General features: G+C 40.4%; 1 protein-coding gene across 11 annotated transcripts in view; it reads right to left on the bottom strand.

The window, feature by feature from the left end:
- Positions 1-23,749, bottom strand: part of MALRD1 (MAM and LDL receptor class A domain containing 1) — a gene marked incomplete at its 5' end in the record, with an annotated part of 1,062,652 nt that overhangs the window by 993,988 nt on the left and 44,915 nt on the right. For 2 of the 11 annotated variants that reach the window (XM_079915184.1, XM_079915187.1), the window contains one exon: positions 4,685-4,831. The exons of the other annotated variants lie outside the window; for them this stretch is intronic. Of the gene's footprint in view, positions 1-4,684; positions 4,832-23,749 lie in introns of those variants that run through there. 11 annotated transcript variants of the gene reach the window in all.

The following is a 23,749-nucleotide window of genomic DNA, read 5'->3' as shown; positions in this document are numbered from 1 at the left end:
AAACCAGGTAAGTTTTGCTACTTACTCCTAGTTTCCAAGAACGTTTTAGGGGTGGTGGGCAGGTGTGTCATAGAAAGGATGGCTTACGGTAGAAAAGTGACTAGATGAAAGTAGAGAGGTACTTATGATTCTGGTCTACACATTCCTGTCCAAATACCAATAGAAATATTGTCTTGAATTCTAGTCATCTGATATTTAAGGAATAAAAAGGTAGACACCCTAACTAGATAACACACATGTACTATGGGGCTAGCAGGTCCTAACCACAAGGCAGTACCATTGTGTAACTATCACCAAGTATTGTAATAAAAGGCTTTAACTAAGTAATAATTTTAATTACAGTTAAATGTCTTTAATTCTGTTATTTTGAGATGTCCAAGCTAACTCCCCTAAAACAACATATGGAAGTAGAGAAGGGGCTAGATGTGAATAAAGCTTGCAAACACTTGATTCACATTTCAGTCACACTGAACACTAATTCTTTGTGAAGAGATTCTCTTGATTTTTAATTTTTTTTTTAACATGTGTGGTCTGCATTGATTTCTAATTGTATAGATGACTGCAATGTGACATTAAAATAGATGTTTCAGCTGACACTCAAAAACAGCGTTTCTCAGTGGAGATACTATTGATATTTGAGGTGCAATAATGCTTCAGACTTGTCTACGAAATCCAGCCTCAACATCTCTGAACTGGAGCAGAGATCACAGGGAGGGGATACCAGAGAGCTGGGCTTTCAAAGGAAAAGCAATGGACCAGCACATCACTTCCTGTTCCCTCTCATTCCTCCAAATCCCCCACTGTGTCCTCAGGCCACTGCTGATCTACCTTCTGTCACTATAGATTAGTTTGCATTTTTTGAGAATTTTATATAAATTAAATCATATAGTGCATAATATTTTTTACCTGGCTTCATCCACTCAACATAATTTTGAGACAAATCAGTGTTGTCGTGTGTAATAAGAGTTCATTCTATTTTCCTACTGAGTAATCCACTGTATGAATATACCATGATTTGTTTATCCATTCATAAGCTATAGACATTTGGGTTGTTTCCAGTTTTTGGTTATTACAGAAAAAACTGCTATGCTGTGAACGTACAAGTCTTTGTATGGATGTATGCCTTCTTTTCTCTTGGGCAAATAGCCAGAAGCAGAATGTACAGGTTATATGGCAGGTATATTTTAATTCTGTAAGAACCTGCCAGTTTTCCAAAGTAGTTGTAATATTTTACATTCCTATCAGCAGTTTATGAGAGTTCCAGTTCCTTCACACTCTGCGAACATTTGCTAGTCAGTCTTTCTAATTTTATCCATTCTATTAGATACCCAGTGGTATCCCATTGAGACAATTTGCATTGCCCTAAGCACTAACTATAAGTATCTTTTCATGTATCTGTATACTTAGTTTTATCCAATCTTACAACCCCTGCCTTTTATTGTGATAATTATTCCACACTACTAAGGCAAGACCCTCTGAGTACTCTACTCAGGGCTCCATAATTGTAAAGTTTTCCAGTCTAGCTGGTGGGACGGGCACTATTTCGACCTTGATTGCCACATAACTGCCCCAGCTGATCCCTTCAAATGGTTTCTTCCCTCAACTCAGGTTTGTTGGTTTCTCACATGATGAGCTAATCAGTACTCTGCTAAACACTTGCAATAATCTTCCTGCAGATCAAGGATTCTTTCTTCATACAAAGCTTTTGCAACTCTTTTTCAGGACACTAATTTGTTTTCTGTCCGTCATCACTGTCTCTCCATGCCTGATGCTCAATGCCTTCAAAATTGTTTCATATATTTTATCTAGTTTTGTTTCATGAGTTAAAGCAAATCCAAGACACAAGACATATTTAATTTTAGAAATTTAAGACTTAAGGGATGGTAGGACTTTCTTAAGAGTCATCAGATAAGGGCTCCCAGGGTTTTCAATCAGGGCAGAGGACAAGTCAGACCCACCAAATAAACGTGGAGGGACTATTGGAGAAAAAAAAAAGAGAGAATTACCTTTCATTACATCCCACAAATTGTTTGTTCATTGTACTATTCAACTACTAGAAAAACTTTGATGACTCTACGTATGTGATTCACTCATTCATGCAATCCTTTACTGCTATTAAGGATAACTGCAACCTCCCTGTATTCAATGATAATCGTGAAACTTTCTCATAGAATGAGGCATTTACTTTGTCCTTGTAAAGTTTACCAGTCAACATTTCCTGCCCATCAGCTGCCACTGGAACTTAAAGGAAACCTGCTACACCCTGGTCATATTTACTGCTCACACAAAAGGATTTGACAATGGAATCAGGCTTCACCCTGCAAGTTGTTCATGCAGGGTCACAGATAGAGGAATCTTTACGATATCGCCAAATGGGATTCTACTGCCCCACACACTATGTTTGATATTCCTCTGACATAAACCCACCCGGGTCTATGTCTTTGACTCCATGGAAACCCTAAGTAAAAGCTTTCAGTCAGGAACTTTTTTGTACTGCAGCAATAAAAATGCTTCCAAAGGCAAGCAAAACATTGACAGGTGGGCTCATTATTGTATAATAAGGAACCCTTGAGTCCTTTCCTTGTTTCAAGATTTTTAGAATTTTTATTGCACTTGAAGCAGCCTAGAAATGTTTAAACACTTGATGCTTCAATTAAGACGTCTATTAAGTATCTGTTTAGTGATGGGCACTATACAGTGCACTGAGAATATAGACGTGAAATAAATCCATTCTGCCTTTAAGATGCTTGTGGTCTGGAATGGGTCTCAGGGTTATATAGGCAAATAAGTACAAAATTATAAAAATTTGCTTTGTTTCCATAAAAGGTCATATCCAAGATGAGCTATTACAGAATTTTTAAAGTATAAAATAATAAAGTTTTTAGAAGTCACAAAGATAGAGCTTGTTATCACTCCTCTTAAACTCTACCAAGCAAATTTTCAAGTCTTACACAGGAAAGTGTTATCAGCCCACAGGGTTAGCAAACTATGACCCAGGGGTCAAATCCCACCTGCCTCCTGTTTTGTTAAATAAAGATGTATTGGACACAACCATGCTCATCATTTACATATTGTTTAAAGCTGTGTCATCCTAACACATCAAAGTTGAGTAGCTGCAATGGAGGTCACATGGTCCCCTACACTAAACATATTTACTACTGACGCTTTATAGGAAAAGTTTGCTAACTCCTACAACAGATGATTAACTCATCAGACCTGTATCTAAACAAAGAGCTCTACCTAACAAAAATACTTGGCTGCTTTGAAATCTGTATTAAAGGAAATGAAACAACCCATGAGCCAATTTTATGTTCAACAGTGGCTTTCCTTCCACTTAGCCCATCCTATCTGTTTTGTTTGCTTGTGTAATGCCTGCACCCACAGTGGAGGTGGCGAACACTTGACCATTAAACTCTTTATTATAGTCCTCTACATGTTTCTTTATATGCCACCCCTTCCCTCAAAAGCCAAAATATTTCAAGGATCTTAGAATCATCATAATGCAAGACTCAGTGAAAACCTTGACTCCAATCCCACCTGCCACGTGCCTCTCCAAATAAATGAATCTCAGTAAATCGTTTTCTTTGCATTACCCTGATTTGGTAAATGTCATTAAAAAGTATCAGCTGGGGCTTCCCTGGTGGCGCAGTGGTTAAGAATCCGCCTGCCAATGCAGGGGGCACAGGTTCGAGCCCTGGTCCAGGAAGATCCCACATGCCGAGAAGCAACTAAGCCCATGTGCCATAACTACTGAGCCTGCGCTCTAAAGCCCACGAGCCACAACTACTAAGGCCACGTGCCACAAATACTGCAGCCCGTGTACCTAGAGCCTGTGCCCCGCAACAAAGCAAAGCCACCACAATGAGAAGCCCACACTGCAACAAAGAGTGGCCCCCACTCACCGCAACTAGAGAAAGCCCATACACAGCAAAGAAGACCCAATGCAGCCAAAAATACTATTTTCTTGAGAGGTTTTCTTAGAGTCCTTTTTTTTTTTTTTTTTTTTTTTTGCGCGGGCCTCTCACTGCTGTGGCCTCTCCCGTTTCGGAGCACAGGCTCCGGATGCGCAGGCTCAGCGGCCATGGCTCACGGGCCCAGCCGCTCCGCGTCATGTGGGATCTTCCCGGACCGGGGAACAAACCCATGTCCCCTGCATCGGCAGGCGGACTCTCAACCACTGCGCCACCAGGGAAGCCCTTTCAAGTCTTTTTATAAGGGAATTAGTCCCTCAATATCAATTTCTCACATTCTGCTTTTCTAATTTCACCTTTCGCCCACAACACAGATGTTCTCATTTGTTTACAAATACTTCTTTGAGATACAAAACAACTTCCCATGACACAGATTTCTTAATGCCATTTAATTTGGAATTGCTTGCATGAGGTAGAGCTGCCTTAAAATATTATCAATTACTCCCAAATCATTAGGCAACTCAAGCTACAATAATTTAGAGTATCAAAAAAAAATCTAAAGAAGTTCAAAAGTTAATAGTTTAGAACTATAAATAAACTTCCTTAAATAAGTCAGTGTTAACAGGCGTTTCCCTTAAAAGTATAGTAGAGAAAATGTTTTTATATATTTCTGTACGGACAGGTTGAAATTGGTAGTTGTCTTAGCCTGTATGGGCTGATATAACAGAATACCGCACACGGGAGGGCTTAAACAACAAACATTCATGTCTCACAGTTCTGGAGGCTGGAGGTCTGGGTCTCCGGCAGGGATGTCTTCCTCGTAGGTCCTCACACTGCCCCACATCCCGGATGCATGCTGGGAGAAAGAGCGAACCCGCCTCTCTTCCTCTTTTTATAAGGGCATTAGTCCACGTGAGCGCCCAGCCTCATGACTTAATTACCGCCCAAGGCCCCACCTCCAAACACCATTCCACTGGGGATTAGGTTTCAATCCATGAATTTAGAGGGGACACAAATATTCAGTCCACAGCAGTAGTAATTAGCCGCTATGATAAAAATACCCTTAGATAAGAAATCATCTTTACAGACCCCATATTTTTAAGTGAGCTTTATTTCTGCTTCACTCAACCTACTCCCTCCTCAAATCACTTCTGGAGTCTCAGAGGATACTTGCAAAATGAGATTGCCTCAAGGGTCCTCAGCTGAAGCAACTACACAGAAAGGGTTCAGGTTTTTCTATTTATCCAAATGGGTCGATCAGTGTGTAAGCCGACTTCCACAGTGGCTATTCCCCAGGCCCAGCCACTGTATTCTTTAAATGTAATTAGAGACATTAAGCACCTTTGTGAGTTTTCAGGGGGGTTTATGCTGTTGCTCTTGTAATCTTGTACTTTAAATATTTTAAACGAGGTTACGTCTAGTCACTGAATTATTTATGTTAATTCTTAGAAAAGTCAAAAATTCACCCTGAAGCTTCAAAAATAAAAAGACAGAGCTAGTTTTCTAGCTTGTGGTATTTCCTTTTTTCAAGGTAATAGGATGCAGTTCAATGACGCGTTTTTGGTTACTTTTATATTTTTACACAGCAACACTTACATACATTATATGGAATAATATGCAATAATAAGACAAATGTCACCCCTCCAGCTGCTGTCTTCATTTAATAAATTAATTGCTCCATGGTTTTACCTAAAAAATTCATTCTGTTTATTTGGCAATTAGTTTACTTTCCATTCCTGTTTCTCTTTTGAACTCTCATTTTAAGTAAACATTTATCTTTTTCAGTTTAAGTACCATCAGAACTACCTATAAAAATCCATTGCCTTCTCATATATCTAGATTTGTTATTTTAAAAATCACTGGATAGGGCTTCCCTGGGGGCGCAGCGGTTGAAGGTCCGCCTGCCGATGCAGGGCACACGGGTTCGTACCATGGTCCGGCAAGATCCCACATGCCGCGGAGCAGCTGGGCCCGTGAGCCTGCGCGACCGGAGCCTGTGCTTCGCAACGGGAGAGGCCACAACAGGGAGAGGCCCGCGTACCGCAAAAAAAAAAAAAAAAAAAAAAAATCACTGGATAGAGATCATTAGTCTTCCTTTTATATTTTTTATTTTCTTGACGAGGCCCTCTAATGAGAACAGCTTTAGAATAATAGAGAGAAAATAAGCAGCATAGGCTGCTTTCTCTCCAACAATTTTACATGTAAGGATGTGGTATCCATAACAAAGAAAGCATCATGTAAACCACTGAAATATCAATGTGGCTTGCCAGTCCCTCCCTCACTCTAAATACTGACCACAGCAGAAACATCAAGGCCTCCACATAAACCCCTTTTGACATGGACTACTGCCCTCAAACTGATTTTTTTTTAATGTCGAGCCACTCCCTAATACAAATTCATATTCCAAAAGATTTGTTTAAAGAGTTTTACTGGAAATATTAGCAAAACACTTCCATACAGGAAAATATAAGGACGTTTTTTTTCTAGTAGTATTTACTTGTGCAACTCTGGCATCATAGCTTCTGCTTTAGAAATTATTGTTACATCTAGGAAGGATGGAATTTAATAATAATAATGACAATGACAATAGCTATCATTTAATAAGCACTAAAATGTGCCAAACTTGTACTAGGTGCATTAAATATAATCTATTTAATCCCCACAGCAATCCTATTAATATTTCCTTTTTGCAGTTAAAGAAATTGAGAACCAATGAGATCAAATGCAATGACCTAGGGCAGGTAGCTAATAAGCCTCTGAGCTAGAACATGCGTCAGTACCTGAATCCCGACCTCTATACAACGTGGTCTCTCGTTAAAAATGGCTTCACTTGGTTTTAGACTTTTAGAGGTTTCTATATTAGTGGCAAAAGAATAGGCTAAACATTTCAGAGTAACCCCTCATAATCTCTCTAAATTAATATAGTGCTGACTAGAAAATTCAAATGGCAAATTTATCTTCAGAGTAACCTGAGTCTGTTATGAACATCCCTCATTTACTTTACCATACTGAATGTAAAAATTTAGATTGTGAAGCTAGATGTCTCTTATTTGGGGTTTTAGAAATTTCTGAAAACCATCCAACACTTAGCATCCTCTCCTGAGAGATCTACTACCCTTTGCTATTTTGCTTACCTTCCCTCTCACTCCTCTGTGAAGGCATTTTCTAGATCATTTCTGTTGAATTCTAGAAGGCAGTATTATAATAAGTTGGTGGATCCACACAGCACTAAGCATTGAATTTTGGTGGAACAAATAATGTATTTAACACATGTACTTATTGCATTTCAAATAGATTTTAGTGATTAATACATTACAAATTATTTGAATGTATTTTAAAATTCACAGCATTTTTGTCATGTCAACCACCATAAAAATTATAAGTGGGCTTCCCTTGTGGCGCAGTGGTTGGGAGTCCGCCTGCCGATGCAGGGGACGCGGGTCCGTGCCCCGGTCTGGGGGGATCCCACATGCCGCGGAGCGGCTGGGCCCGTGAGCCATGGCCGCTGAGCCTGCGCGTCCGGAGCCTGTGCTCCGCAGCGGGAGAGGCCACGGCAGTGAGAGGCCCGCGTACCACAAAAAAAAAAAAAAAAAAAAGTCAAAAATCAATACACATCCTTGAACAGTAAAATTTTCTTTCTACCAGGTCTATCATGATTTGAACATTAAAAATAGTCTGATATCGGGCTTCCCTGGCGGCGCAATGGTTGCGAGTCCGCCTGCCGATGTAGGGAACGCGGGTTCGTGCCCCGTTCCGGGAAGATCCCACATGCCGCGGAGCGGCTGGGCCCGTGAGCCATGGCCGCTGAGCCTGTGCGTCCGGAGTCCGTGCTCTGCAACGGGAGAGGCCACAACAGTGAGAGGCCCGCATACTGCAAAAAAAAAAAAGTAGTCTGATATCTTCTGCATAATTGTGCAAGACTACAGCATTAGACAAAAGAAAAAACCCACAAGCAAAAGAATGAAAAGTCCCCCAAATAGAATAGCTCATTGACTTCACGCAAGAGATTAATGCAAGAATGTAAAAGAACAAGAAGCACTAATACTGACTCTTAGGATACCCCTCTGTCTTCTCTCCCAGCATAAATAATAGGCACTGCTGCAGCCCCTTAATATGAAGAACCGGGATGCAGAGTCTGAACAGAAATGTAGTCTAGACTGTGTTTCTTCTCAGTTATTAGTATGTGTTTTTTAAAGGACTTAGCAGCATAAAAGTGAGGCATGGATATTTTAGGCAAAATATTCAAGAGCCACTCTTCAATTAACTTCACCAAAGATATTCAGCATTATCCACCAATAATTAGAATGTAGAGCTATTTGCTCTGTAATATTAAAGAAGGTCAAGACTTCTATTATTTATAAAGCTCTATTTTTTTTCAGCTTTTCATTTCACTTGCTCACATGGTTCTGAAAATATATTTTAAAGTATCTAGCTTCACCATTAAGCAAAATCATCTCAGAACTCCAGTGTGTTTTCATTGCTAATAATGGTCAGCCCTAAATAGATACTTACTCCACAAGTAAGTGTTGACATTGATATGATTGACCATGATGAACACTGACATAATGTCCGTCCAACAGTTATGTGAGAAATAGAATGTTGCCTGTCAGTTAGTCTTTGATCCACATCATTTCTCTTAGTCTTTTATCCAAAACCAGTAGAAAGAAGTTAACTTCAGAGTTAAATCTATCTGCCAATCCCAGCTCTGTTACCTACCATTGTTTTATTTAACGCAAATTGTTCAACTTCTTTGAACACCCCCTCCCAACAAAATTTACTTCACTATCTAATGAGAATTACATGAAGTAGTGTTTCTTTATACACAACTGACAAAAGCATGATTTAAACCAGCATTGTTTTATTCCCTCAAGTAGCCCACCCCACTCTCCTAAATGTTTTTTTTATTCATATCTCTTCCTCGGCTCTGAACACTCCTTTCAGTCCACACTGCCCAGTGGCTTTTACCTTGCCCGTGAAATATGGGGACTAGCTAGAATCAGGTAGAAGCTAAGCAAATTTTCTAAGAAAAATCTACCTCCGAAGTATTTCTTTTAATCATTGCAGTCTTCTGCCTCCCTCCAAATTAAAACTTTGATCGATGTTGGGAGTATATGATCACGCCCTGAATCCCTATTACAAGTTTTTGCCTCCTTATAATTATCATTGGCCTATCCTCAGGTTGTAAAGGGAAGGTCAGGAGAAAAGAACTGAGTCTTCTGGCAAATGTTCATATCCAGGCTAATTATAACAACGATATCAAAAATCACCTCTATCTTTAGAGTGTTTGGTACACCAGAAATAGGCTAAATTGGCTAAAACAAGAATAAAGTAATTGCACTGGAGGAATCACACTGGAGAATCTTGAATGCAAGCCAACTAGCTTAGTCTTTATTATCCAGCAATCACAATAATAAAGAACCTTTAAAGAACCTGACAAACAAGTTAAGAACATGTGCATGTGGTCAGGTATCAGTTTGAGCAACAAAAATATACCAAACCTGTAGTAGTCAGTGGTAGGCAAGAGGGATTCCAGGAAACCACAACTATTTGGAAAGGTCCACCTCATCTGTCACAAGGGTCAGGACATCATTACTCCCATTCTAGCCTTCTGCAATGCAAAAATCCTAATGCGCCAATAACAGTTGGGTTCACTTTGAAGGGAAAAGACAGTTCTGCGTTTTAATGTGAACATTCATAACCACGGAGCCACTGGTTTCTCTGAGTCCTTGAATTCATTCTCAAGACAAAACAGAAAAATGCTATTGTCTTTCAATAAGAGCCTCCTGGTAATACACAGGCAAACATTTTTCCCTCAAGGATGTGTTCCAGGCAGACCCTCAAATGTGTTCAACAGCTGCTTTTCCACATCTGCAGTGGACATTACTCACTTTGGTGCTAATGGGTTTAGGGCTTGGTAGCTTGAGTTATGTGTCTCTAGTGGCAAAATTTCTGTAGGTGATCGAAATTCTCACATATCCTCACATTTTTCTACCAAAGAACATATCTTAGAAGTGCTTCTCAGAGCTGACTACACTTCAGAATCCCTGTGGTTTTCTTTCACATATGCCCAGGCTCCAATTCCAGAAATACTGATGAATGGGTTTGGGGTAGAACCCAAGAAAGTACACTTTTTCCCAAACTCCATGGGTGACTGGTACATAGCAAGATGGAGAACTATACCCCTGCAGAAAAAAGGTTGATAGTAGTTAACAATTTTTGCATGCTTGCCATGTGCCAGGTGCTTGACTGAGGGATTTACATGTCCCAGCACACTTGATCTCCATAATAACCTTCCGATATTGGGACTATTATTATCTCTATTTTTCAGTTAAGAAATCTGAGGCAGAGACAAGTGAAATAACTTTCTCAGGGTCACAGAGGAAATGCATGGTGGAGCTGCTATTTAAACCCAGGCAGTCCTCAATAGAGAGATAGATAGATAGATATTGGTGTATATATATATAGACATGTTCCTTACATCAAATAAGAAAGAGCAATTTTTTTCTATAGCCCTTGTCATGGCTTAAGATCTTAAATCTTATAATCTTAAAGCTTAAAGACCTTAAAATTTAAATGAGATTGGCTTGAACATCCATTGTATTATCTGTGAAAGTCTTATTACCTTCCCCAAATTTCTACACAGGGTCTTAAAGTGGTGAGTTCTAACTCCAAGCCCTGACCTTCACTGAATTAGTCCATCCTGCCCTTGGTCCTGCCCTTCCTTATGTTTTATTCTTTTTTGGCCCATGAGACAACCATACATGGTAATCGGCCAATTCCCACTATTTTAAAAAAGAAAAAACTAAGCTAAATAAGTCATAATATGTTTAATAAGGCACTATGTAGCAAACTAATGATTTCTTGGGTGAGACAGAGTTTATTATTTTTTTTAATTGCAGGAAGAGAAACAACTTAAAGTTGAATAATAATGTTCTTTCTTTGAAATTTCCCCAGCCACCTACTATGTTCAGCTACACTCCGCTTTCCTCTGTTGTTTCCTCACCTCTCCACTCTGAGGTTCTATCTCAGCCTTTTCTTTGTCCTCACCCCTGGATTTCTCTTCATCTCTAAAGCAAGGATATTTAACAAGCTTATTGGTTGCCTCGGGTGTAGCCTTCTACTAATAACAACTTCAGGTTCTCACATTCCATCATGAATGATTTATCAATTATTTTCTCATGCAAAGGTAGTGCTTTCTCTGAGTGGTATCTTATCCTGCCTCTTTCTTTTTTTTTTTCACCTTTATGTACCTTCTCTTTGCCAGGGACTAGGCTGGGTTCATGGTTATACAAAATAATTTTGAGATACAATCCCTCATCAAAGAGTTGACAATTTAGTGGTGAGGCAAGACCTGTGTAAGATAATTTGAAAAGAAATTAACATATAAATAAGTGTTCTAATACTATAAGGGTATAGTAAACTTGGAAATTCAGATTAAGACAAAAAAACAGACCAGAGATATGGATGAAAATTTTACAGAGAAGAAAACACTTAGTTAAGTAGGATTCAGATCAGGGCTATAAAGTAGGAAGACACCTGCGTCCCACCCCAGATCAACTCAATCAGAATGTCTGTGGATGGCACCTGGAGTATAGTTTAATTCTTCAAACTCTCCAGGTGATTCTAATACAGCCATGGTTGATCATCACTGTACTATTTAGTGCCTCATGGCTTGACTTAATATCAAGCAAAGTAAATGAAATTCAAATTTTGATGAGATAATTTCCCCAAAGTTTTAATTGGCCTTTACACTATACACACAATAGGCTTGAAATATTGCATTTTATAATGCTTTACTAAACATCCAGTATATTCTATATTATAATCAGAATATGAGTCAAAGAAATCTCCTGAATTCTCATCCCCTAACTTTATTGTTTATCTCTCTTCTAGTTATTACAACAGTAATTACAGCAGCATTAGGAATGGGGTACCTGTCAACCAACTGTGAGATGGACAGAGCTTTCCACTTAAGAGAAATATTGTAGAAAGCAATGTATTATTTCAGATTTAGTGGATCATGAATTGTTTTTGGTAGAGCAGGGGCAACAACAAAATCAATGTGATTCCACAAAAATGCTGGAGTTTGTTTTGAGGAAAAAAATCAATGAGCTTCCAGACAAAGCCTCCATGAAAGACTTCTACTTACAGCTATGGGGGACTAGCTGCTGTCAGACCATTCTCTACTGAAAACAACTAGAAAAGCTGGGCAGATTTTTTTTTTTTTTTTTTTTTTTTTTTTTTTTTTTTTTTGCAGTACGCGGGCCTCTCACTGTTGTGGCCTCTCCCGTTGCAGAGCACAGGCTCCAGACGTGCAGGCTCAGCGGCCATGGCTCACGGGCCCAGCCGCTCCTTAGCATGTGGGATCTTCCCGGACCGGGGCACGAACCCGTGTCCCCTGCATCGGCAGGCGGACTCTCAACCACTACGCCACCAGGGAAGCCCCGGGTAGATATTTTTTTTAAAAAAACAAAACACCTGAAGGCAATGTGCTACCAAGGCAGCAAGGACTTGAGGAGGAGCCAATATCCCGGAGAAAAGGAAAGTACGAAGAGGCAAGGCCCAAATTCATCATCATATTTTCCCTTCAGTCATTGGCTTTTTACAGGTGGTGGCCAAGAGGCTAAAAAGTCCAAGAGGCAGCAACTCAGAGGCCAAAAAGCTGAGTAGAGTTCAACAGAGAGTTCAGTGGTCTCAGTGGACTAAGAAAATAAAGATGAGATCCCACCAAGGGGAGGATCCTAGTAAACACTCTTAGCTTTCACTTAGGACTCATCAGGGGACTGTTCTATAGGAATAAGAGCAACTTGAAATAGAATAGTTTCCAAAAAAATTCAAATACAGCTGCAAATCAGCTCATTCCCAAATGGGTCCGAAGTACTCCCCCTCTAACTTCCTGCATGCCAGGAGCAAAGGTAAATTCTCTCGGCAGGAAGATAGCACGCAGGGCCTCAAAATCACTCTACAATTTTTCACACACAACTACAAGAAATAGTCATTTCTATAAAATGGGCTAACAAAATTTACCCTATGCTGTAGTTATGAGGCACGTAGAAGAGGTCTGTAAATGTTCTGGCACACAAATGGTCAACAAATGATAGCTCTGATAGTGGGTACTGAGGAAATATAAAGTGTGTCATGTTTTTTAAAAATATATATGCTTTTATTCCTTCTGCCAGGGACACTGGGGGGTTGACTGATAACTTTGTTATATAAGAGAAAATGATGTGCTGGATTTAAGATGAGATTAACATTAGTATTAGAAACTAGAGATGGACACTTTTCCCTTGTCAGTTCCTCAGCAAGTAAACAGAAGTCAGCAAAAATGACAGTTCCACATTAATGAAACAAGCACAGCTTGGAAAGCACTTAAACCTGGCTTTTGTAGCCATTGTCACCATGTCATCCCAGGCTCTTCTGTTTATAATTAAACAAAATTTCTGCATACAGCATCACAACCTAATGTTTCATAATCAAGGGAAAATAATTACCTTTTACTGTGGGTGTTCTTTAATGGCTGAAAATGGAAATGCATTATCTATGCTTTCAATGCCTCTAATTTGTACCACACTTAGAATATCACAATGTACTGTTGATATTAGGAATTAAAGGCACTTTAAATTTATAAAGTGTTTTAAAACATATGTTTTCTTATTTTTATACCCTTAAGTAAGGATTGGGTTTTTATATGTATACACATATAAATATGAGGCCTAGGAAATCTAAATGCCAATAATAGCTCCAGTGATATTAAATTGGGGTAAAATTATGAAATAATGGTTTTAATTTTCCTTCTGCCATTTAGTCATGAGGTTTTCTTTTTCTTTTGCCAAATGGCAAATCAAACATTTTTTTTAACATCTTTATTGGAGTATAATTGCTTTACAATGGTCTGTTAGTTTCTGCTTTATAACAAACTGAATCAGATATACATATACATATATGCCCATATCCCCTCCCTCTTACATCTCCCTCCCAGCTTCCCTATCCCACCTGCGGGAAACGGTCTGCCTTGAGAGCAAGCTGCGGACATGCCAGGCATGCTGCCGCTGCTCGAAGCAACTGTGCCTACTTGTTCCCCTCGTTTCATTCCATGGGAGATAAATCACCAGGGCCCAGGGATCAGAAAGAATGGAAACGAGCAAAGCTGTCTCCCCCCTGCACACGCAGGTTATTTTGGATGATTCTGGGCTTATGGGTTTTCTCCCAGGGAAGTTAACCTTGAAGCCGAGACAGTCTGTAGATGATGTAAACCACCATCTGGCAACCAACTTCCCTTTTTCTAGTCTATATAATCTGCAACTGTAGCATAATACAATTTGCCTTGCAACCATCAGTTGTCTTGGTCCTTCTGACCCCATTCGTCAGTGCTATTTCAGTTCCTTACCCCTTCCCTTCTGATCCTGGGCGGTGAAATCCTCTTTCTCCGGCTGGTCCGCGGCATCCACCCATGAGGTGGTCACAAAGCACCAAGCTGATCTCCATGTGCTATGCAGCTGCTTCCCACTAGCTATCTATTTTACATTTGGTAGTGTATATAGGTCAATTCTACTCTCTCACTTTGGCCCAGCTTACCCTTCCCACTCCCCATGTTATCAAGCCCATTCTCTACCTCTGCATCTTTATTCCTGTCCTGCACCTAAATTCATCAGAACCATTTTTTTTTTTAGATTCCATATATATATGTGTTACCATACGGTATTTGTTTTTCTCTTTCTGACTTACTTCACTCTGTATGACAGACTCTAGTTTCATCCCCCTCACTACAAATAACTCAATTTAATTTCTTTTTACAGCAGACTAATATTCCATTGTATGTATGTGCCACATCTGCTTTATCCATTCATCTGTCGATGGACACTTAGGTTGCTCCCATGTCCTGGCTATTGTAAATAGAGCTGCAATGAACATTGTGGTACATGACTCTTTAGGATTCATGGTTTTATCAAGGTATATGCCCACTAGTGGGATTACTGGGTCATATGGTAGTGCTATTTTTAGTTTTTTAAGGCGCCTCCATACTGTTCTCCATAGAGGCTGTATCAACTTACATTCCCACCAACAGTGCAAGAGGGCTCCCTTTGCGCCACACCCTCTCCAGCATTTATTGTTTGTAGATTTTTTGATGATGGCCATTCAGACTTGTGTGAGGTGATACCTCATTGTAGTTTTAATTTGCTTTTCTCTAATGATTAGTGATGTTGAGCATTCTTTCATGTGTTTGTTGGCAATCTGTATATCTTCTTCGGAGAAATGTCTATTTAGGTGTTCTGCCCATTTTTGGATTGGCTTGTTTGTTTTTTTGATATTGAACTGCATGAGCTGCCTGCATATTTTGAAGATTAATCCTTTGTCAGTTCCTTCGTTGGCAAATATTTTCTCCCATTCTGAAAGTTGTCTTTTCATCTTGTTTATGGTTTCCTTTGCTGTGCAAAAGCTTTGAAGCTTCATTAGGTCCCATTTGTTTATTTTACTTTGTACTTCCATTTCTCTAGGAGGTAGGTCAAAAAGGATCTTCCTGTGATTTATGTCATAGAGTGTCCTCCTATGTTTTCCTCTAAGAGTTTGATAGCGTCTGGCCTTACACTTAGGTCTTTAATCCATTTGGAGTTTATTTTTATGTATGGTGCTAGAAAGTGTTTTAATTTCATTCTTTTACATGTAGCTGTCCAGTTATCCCAGCACCACTTACTGAAGGGGCTGTCTTTTCTCCATTTGGTATTCTTGCCTCCTTTATCAAAGTTAAGGTGACCGTAAGTGCGTGGGTTTATCTCTGGGCTTTCTATCCTGTTCTGTTGATCTATATTTCTGTTTTTGTGCCAGTACCATACTGTCTTGATTACTGTCGCTTTGTAGTATAGTCTGAAGTCAGGGAGCCTGATTCCTCCAGCTCCATTTTTCTTTCTCAATATTGCCTTGGCTATCCGGGGACTTTTGTGTTTCCATACAAATTGTGAGATTTTTTTTGGTTCTTATTCTGTGAAAAATGCCATTGATAGTTTGATAAGGATTGCATTGAATCTGTAGATTGCTTTGGGTAGTATATTCATTTTCACAATGTTGATTCTTCCAATCCAAGAACATGGTATATCTCTCCATCTGTTTGTATCATCCTTAATTTCTTTCATCAGTGCCTTATAGTTTTCTGCATACAGGCCTTTTGTCTCCTTAAGTAGGTTTATTCCTAGGTATTTTATTCTTTTTTTTGTTGCAATGGCAAATGGGAGTGTTTGCTTAATTTCTCTTTCAGATTTTTCATCATTAGTGTATAGAAATGTAAGAGATTTCTGTGCATTAATTTTGTATCCTGCTACTTTACCAAATTCATTGATTAGCTCTACTAGTATTCTGGTAGCATTTTTAGAATGCTCTATGTACAGTATCATGTCATCTGCAAACAATGACAGTTTTACTTCTTTTTCAATTTGAATTCCTTTTATTTCTTTTTCTTCTCTGATTGCTGTGGCTAAAACTTCCAAAATTATGTTGAATAAGAGCGGTGAGAGTGGACAACCTTGTCTTGTTCCTGGTTTAGAGGAAATGCTTTCAGTTTTTCACCACTGAGAAAGACGTTGGGGTTTGTCATATATGGCCTCTATTATGTTGAGGTAAGTTACCTCCATGCCTACTTTCTAGAGGGTTTTTATCATAAATGGGTGTTGAATATTGTCAAAAGCTTTCTCTGCATCTATTGAGATGATCATATGGTTTTTCTCCTTCAATTTGTTAATATGGCATATCACATTGTTTGATTTGCCTATATTGAAGAATCCATGCATTCCTGGGATAAACCCCACTTGATCATGGTGTATGATCCATTTAATGTGCTGTTGGATTCTGTTTGCTAGTATTTTGTTGAGGATTTTTGCATCTATGTTCATCAGTGATATTGGCCTGCAGTTTTCTTTCTTTGTGACATCTTTGTCTGGTTTTGGTATCAGGCTGATGGTGGCCTTGTAAAATGAGTTTGGGGGTGTTCCTCCCTCTGCTATATTTTGGAAGAGTTTGAGAAGGATAGGTGTTATTAGCGTTTCTCTAAATGTTTGTTAGAATTCACCTGTGAAGCCATCTGGTCCCGGGCTTTTGTTTGTTGGAAGAATTTTAATCACAGTTTCAATTTCAGTGCTAGTGATTGGTCTGTTCATATTTTCTATTTTCCTTGTTCAGTCTCAGAAAGTTGTGCATTTCTAAGAATTTGTCCATTTCTTCCATGTTGTCCATTTTATTGGCATATAGTTGCTTGTAGTTATCTCTCATGATCCTTTGTATTTCTACAGTGTCAGTTGTTACTTCTCCCTTTTCATTTCTATTTCTATTGATTTGCATCTTCTCCCTTTTTTCTTGATGAGTCTGGCTAATGGTTTATCAATTTTGTTTATCTTCTCAAAGAACCAGCTTTTAGTTTTATTGATCTTTGCTATTGTTTCCTTCATTTCTTTTTCATTTATTTTTGATCTGATCTTTATGATTTCTTTCCTTCTGCTAACTTTGAGGGTTTTTTGTTCTTCTTTCTCTAATTGCTTTAGGTGTAAGGTTAGGTTGTTTATTTGAGATATTTCTTGTTCCTTGAGGTAGGATTGTATTGCTATAAACTTCCCTCTTAGAACTGCTTTTGCTGCATCCCATAGCTTTTGGGTCATCATGTTTTCATTGTCATTTGTTTCTAGGTATTTTTTGATTTCCTCTTTGATTTCTTCAGTGATCTATCGGTTATTTACTAGTGTATGGTTTATCCTCCATATGTTTGTATTTTTCACACTTTTTTTTTCCTGTAATTGATATGTAGTCTCATAGCGTTGTGGTCAGAAAAGATACTTGATATGATTTCAATTTTCTTAAATTTACCAAGGATTTATTTGTGACCCAAGATATGATCTATCCTGGAGAATGTTCTATGAGCACTTGAGCAGAAACTGTATTCTGTTGTTTTTGGATGTAATGTCCTATAAATATCGATTAAGTCCATCTTGCTTAATGTGTTTTTAAAGCTTGTGTTTCCTTTTTTATTTTCATTTTGGATGATCTGTCCATTGGTGAAAGTTGGGTGTTAAAGTACCCTACTATGATTGTGTTACTGTCGATTTGCCCTTTTATGGCTATTAGCATTTGCCTTATATATTGAGGTGCTCCTATGTGCATAAATATTTACAATTGTTATGTTTTCTTCTTGGATTGATCCCTTGATCGTTATGTAGTGTCCTTCCTTGACTCTTGTAATAGTCTTTATTTTAAAGTCTATTTTGTCTGATATGAGAATTGCTACTCCAGCTTTGTTCTGATTTCCATTTGCATGGAATATGTTTTTCCATCCCCTCACTTCCAGTCTCTTTGTGTCCCTAGGTCTGAAGTGGGTCTCTTGTAGACAACATATATATGGATCTTGGTTTTGTATCCACTCAGCCAGTCTATGTGTTTTGGTTGGAGCATTTAATCCATTTACATTTAAGGTAAGTATCAATATGTATGCTCCTATTACCATTTTCTTAATTATTTTGGGTTTGTTTTTGTAGGCCTTTTCCTTCTCTTGTGTTTCTTGCCTAGAGACGTTCCTTTAGCATTTGTTATAAAGCTTGTTTGGTGCTGCTGAAATCTCTTATCTTTTGCTTGTATATAAAGGTTTTAATTTCTCCATCAAATCTGAATGAGATCCTTGCTGGGTAGAGCAATCTTTGTTGTAGGTTTTTCTCCTTCATCACTTTAAATATGTCCTGCCAGTCCCTTCTGGCTTGCAGAGTTTCTGCTGAAAGATCAGCTGTTAACCTTATGGGGATTCCCTGTGTGTTATCTGTTGTTCTTCCCTTGCTGCTTTTAATAATTTTTCTTTGCATTTAATTTTTGATGGTTTGATTAATATGTGTCTTGGCGTGTTTCTCCTTGGATTTATCCTGTATGGGACTCTGTGCTTCCTGGACTTGATTAACTATTTCCATTCCCATATTAGGGAAGTTTTCAACTATAATCTCTTCAAATATTTTCTCAGTCCCTTTCTTTTACTCTTCTTCTTCTGGGACCCCTATAATTCGAATGTTGGTGTGTTTAATGTTGTCCCAAAGGTCTCTAAGACTGTCTTCAATTCTTTTCATTCTTTTTTCTTTATTCTGCTCTGCATAATTATTCAATAATTTTATCTTCCAGGTCACTTATCTATTCTTCTGCCTCAGTTATTCTGCTATTGATCCCTTCTAGAGAATTTTTAATTTCATTTATTGTATTGTTCATCACTGTTTGTTTGCTCTTTAGTTTTTCTTTAGGTCTTTGTTAAACATTTCTTGTATTTTCTCCATTCTATTTCCAAGATTTTGGATCACCTTTACTATCATTATTCTGAATTCTTTTTCAGGTAGACTGCCTATTTCCTCTTCATTTGTTTGGTCTGGTGGGTTTTTACCTTGCTCCTTTGTCTGCTGCATATTTCTCTGTCTTCTCATTTTGCTTAACTTACTGTGTTTGGGGTCTCCTTTTCAAAGGCTGCAGGTTCGTAGTTCCCATTATTTTTCGTGTCTGCCCCCAATGGGTAAGGTTGGTTGAGTATCTTGTGTAGGCTTCCTGGTGGAGGGGACTGGTGCCTGTGTTCTGGTGGCTGGGACTGGATTTTGTGTCTCTGGTGGGCAGGGTTGCATCTGTTGGTGTGTTTCGGTGTGTTTGTGAACTTAGTATGATTTGAGGCAGCCTCTCTGCTAATGGGTGGGGTTGTGTTCCTGTGTTGCTAGTCATTTGGCATGGGGCGTCCAGCACTGGAGCTTGCTGGCGTTGGGTGTAGCTGGGTCTTAGCTTGAGATGGAGATCTCTTGGAGAGCTCTCACCAGTTGATATTATGTGGGGACAGGAGTTCTCTGGTGGTCTAATGTCCTGAACTCGGCTCTCCCACCTCAGAGGCTCAGGCCTGACACCAGGCCAGAGCACCAAGACCCTGTCAGCCACACAGGTCAGAAGAAAAGGGAGAAAAAAGGAAAGAGAAAATAATACCAAATTTTTAAAAAGATAAAATTATTATAGTAAAAAGAATTATTAAAATAAAAATATTTATAAAGGTAATAATCAAAAAAAAAGAGCAACCAAACCAATAAATAAATCCACCAATGATAACAAGAGGTAAAAACTATATGAAGATAAACATAAAAATCAGTCTAGAGACTGTCATACAGAGTGAAGTAAGTCAGAAAGAGAAAAACAAATATCGTATATTAACGCATATATGTGGAACCTAGAAAAATGGTACAGATGAACCAGTTTGCAGGGCAGAAATAGAGACACAGATGTAGAGAACAAACGTATGGACACCAAGGGGGGAAAGCGGCAGGGGGGAGGGGTGTGGTAGTGTGATGAATTGGGTGATTGGGATTGACATGTATACACTGATGTGTATAAAACTGATGACTAAAAAGGACCTGCTGTATAAAAAAATAAATAAAATTAAATTAAAAAAAAAAGAAACAGGTCAGTCACAGAGAGCAAATCCCAAGTCTACAGCTGCTCCTCAATTTTGGGTTGATTCGTTGTCTATTCAGGTATTCCACAGATGCAGGGTTCATGAAGTTGACTGTGGAGATTTAATCTGCTGCTCCTGAGGCTGCTGGGGGAGATTTCCCTTTCTCTTCTTTGTTCGCACAGCTCCTGGGGTTCAGCTTTGGATCTGGCCCCGCCTAAGCGTGTAGGTCGCCTGAGGGCATCTGTTCCTGCCCAGACAGGACGGGGTTAAAGCAGCAGCTGATTCGGGGTCTCTGGCTCACTCAGGCTGGGGGGGAGGGAGGGGTACGGAGTGCGGGGCGAGCCTGCGGCGGCAGAGGCCAGCATGATATTGCAACAGCCTGAGGCGCACCATGTGTTCTCCCAGGGAAGTTGTCCCTGGATCACAGGACCTTGACAGCGGCGGGCTGCACAGGCTCCCAGAGAGGGTGTGTGTGGGGGTGTGGACAGTGCCCAGTGCTTGCACACAGGATTCGTGGTGGCTGCAGCAGCAGTCTTAGTGTCTCATGCCCGTCTCTGGTGTCTGAGCTGATAGCGACGGCTCACGCCCATCTCTGGAGCTCGTTTAGGCGGCGCTCTGCCTTCTGTGAGCAGACAGGGAAGAAATCCCCTTTCCTTGCACACCCCAAAACAATGGTCTCTTGCCTCCTACGCAGGTCCAGAGTTTTTTCCGGACTCCCTCCCGGTTAGCTGTGGTGCACTAGCCCCCTTCAGGCTGTGTTCATGCAGCCAACCCCAGTCCTCTCCCTGGGATCTGACCTCAGAAGTCCGAGCCTCAGCTCGCAGCCCCCGCCCACCCCGGCGGGTGAGCAGACAAGCCTCTCGGGCTGGTGAGTGCTGGTCGGCACCGATCCTCTGTGCGGGAATCTCTCCGCTTTGCCCTCTGCACCCCTGTTGCTGCGCTCTCCTCCGTGGCTCTGAAGCTCCCCCCCCCCACGCCCACACCCCCTTTCCACAAGTGAAGGAGCTTCTAGGGTGTGGAAACGTTTCCTCCTTCACAGCTCCCTCCCAGAGGTGCAGGTCCTGTCCCTATTCTTTTGTCTCTGTTTTTTCTTTTTTCTTTTGCCCTGCCTGGGTACATGGGGAGTTTCCTGCCTTTTGGGAAGTCTGAGGTCTTCTGCCAGCATTCGGTAGGTGTTCTGTAGTTGTTCCACATGTAGATGTATTTCTGATGTATTTGTGGGGAGGAAGTTGATCTCCACGTCTTACTCCTCCACCATCTTGAAGTCATCAGGTTTTTAAGGTGACTTTAAACTAGATTTCAAATATCTAAGCATTATTTTGAATAACTGTGCCCAAGATTTTAGATATACCACAGCGTGGGAAGTGTATTGAACTGACAAAATTAAAAAAGAAAAACATTAAGATTAAAAAATTTTTTCTACTTCCCCCTACCCCACTTCTTCCACATTGCTGCCCCAACAGGACCCAGCAGGGCAAGGAACACAGCAGGACAAGGGACTGCAGGACAAGTCAACCAGGACGGCCTGCGGCCCTGTTCTACCATGGCGCCAGCATCCTGCACCTCCGCTTCCAGGTCACTAGCCCAGACAGCGCTAACAACATCTTTAGCCGGTGGTACCTGAATCACTTCTGTAAGGAGATGCCCATCATCGTGGGCTGAAAGACTGACCTGTGCAAGGACACGTCGCTGGTGAAAAAGCTGAGGTAGAATGGGTTTGGAGCTGGTGACCTACCAGAGGGGCTAGGAGATGGCGAGGACCATGGGCACAGGGCCTCCGTCCAGTGCTCAGCTTGCCTGCACAGAACATCTATGCCAACTTCCAGGAAGTGGTCAAGGTGGCCTTCACCCGCAGTTGCAACCTCTGGCACAGGATTACGCGGAGTTTTTGCACCGTAACCCAATGGTCTTGGGCCCTCCCTGCTGCAAAGGACCTGGCAGCGTGCGAAGAAGATGGTCACCAACCTTCTGCCCAGTTGGCAGGGCTGGACACCATCCCCGCTGTGACAGCCAAACTGCACCTCAAACAGATGGGCACCACCGAGGCCTGGCCCCGGCCCCAAACCTGGCCTCCCTGGACTGGAGAGAAACCCTGCTGAGGCTGAGGCCTGAGGGAGGGGGGTTCCCAAGCCCACCAGCCCTGTAGAGGCCCAGCCCTGGAGTCTCCTGGAATTGCTAACAGATTCCAGCTCCCAGCCCCAGATCGCACATCCTGGACCGTGCATCCTGGGGCGACCTGTGCAGCCTGGCGCCACCTCACGGCTGTTTCTGCGTCTGCACCTTCACGACCTGTATGCTTAGTTCATAAACCCACAACCTGCCCCATTCCCCTTTGCCCTGCCCATCCCAGTGGTAATAACAACTAAAATGATATCACTTGTCCAAAAAAATTTGTTACATGAAATAAACAATCATTTATTTCACAAAATAAACAACTGTAAGCAAACATGATACCCCAAACCCTACATTGGTAGTGACACACTTGAAAGAGGACACTATATGGGAAGAATTGTGATTACCTGAGTCAAAGCTTTCTTGATGTGCTTATTCTTTAGCTACAATAGCAATATTCCAAGAAGTAAGGTGTCCTTAAGTACAATAAAACTTTTGTACTCCATATGATGAGTTTCTCTTTCCCCAAGGATGGCAAAAATAAATTCAGAAAAATGGAGAGAAGCAAAGAAGGTCCAAGACCTCTGATGAGCACCAATAAACAGACAAGATCTTAAATTAAGAACAAGGAGATATAATAAAAAGGAAATGACAGTTACAAACATGGGCAGTTTTAAGTGGTGCTTTTTTTGTTTGTCTGTTTTTGTTTGTTTTTTGTTTTTTGTGGTACGCAGGTCTCTCACTGTTGTGGCCTCTCCCGTTGCGGAGCACAGGCTCCGGACGCGCAGGCTCAGCGGCCATGGCTCACGGGCCCAGCCGCTCCGCGGCATGTGGGATCTTCCCGGACCGGGGCACAAACCCGTGTCCCCTGCATCGGCAGGCGGACTCGCAACCACTGCGCCACCAGGGAAGCCCAAGTGGTATTTGTTTTATCAAGCAAAACTTTTTTATGATAGGAATTAAAATATTGGATTCTTGATTTTTAAACAGTTTCAAAAAGCCACTTACATATTAAAATGTATTCTGAGACTTGCAGACCACGATACGATATCATATGATATAGAAGTTGGATAGTTCAAGTAAATAACAATTTTTGACTGAAGCACTATTTTTCACTTTAAGAAAAATCCAGTTTATAATAGCAGCAAAAACTGTAAAATACCTATGAATTAACAGGAGAATTGATGTACAAGAGATGTATCAAGAAAGCTATTAAATTTAAACTCTATTTGTGGACACAGACAAGACCTGAAAACATAGAGAATCATACCATGTTCAGGAGTGAAGGTAAAAATAT

Source organism: Stenella coeruleoalba (genome assembly GCF_951394435.1).
Source record: "Stenella coeruleoalba genome assembly, chromosome: 2".
Lineage (NCBI taxonomy): Eukaryota > Metazoa > Chordata > Mammalia > Artiodactyla > Delphinidae > Stenella > Stenella coeruleoalba.
Note: the sequence above shows the minus strand (reverse complement) of the source record. Positions and strands in the feature narration are given on the sequence as shown.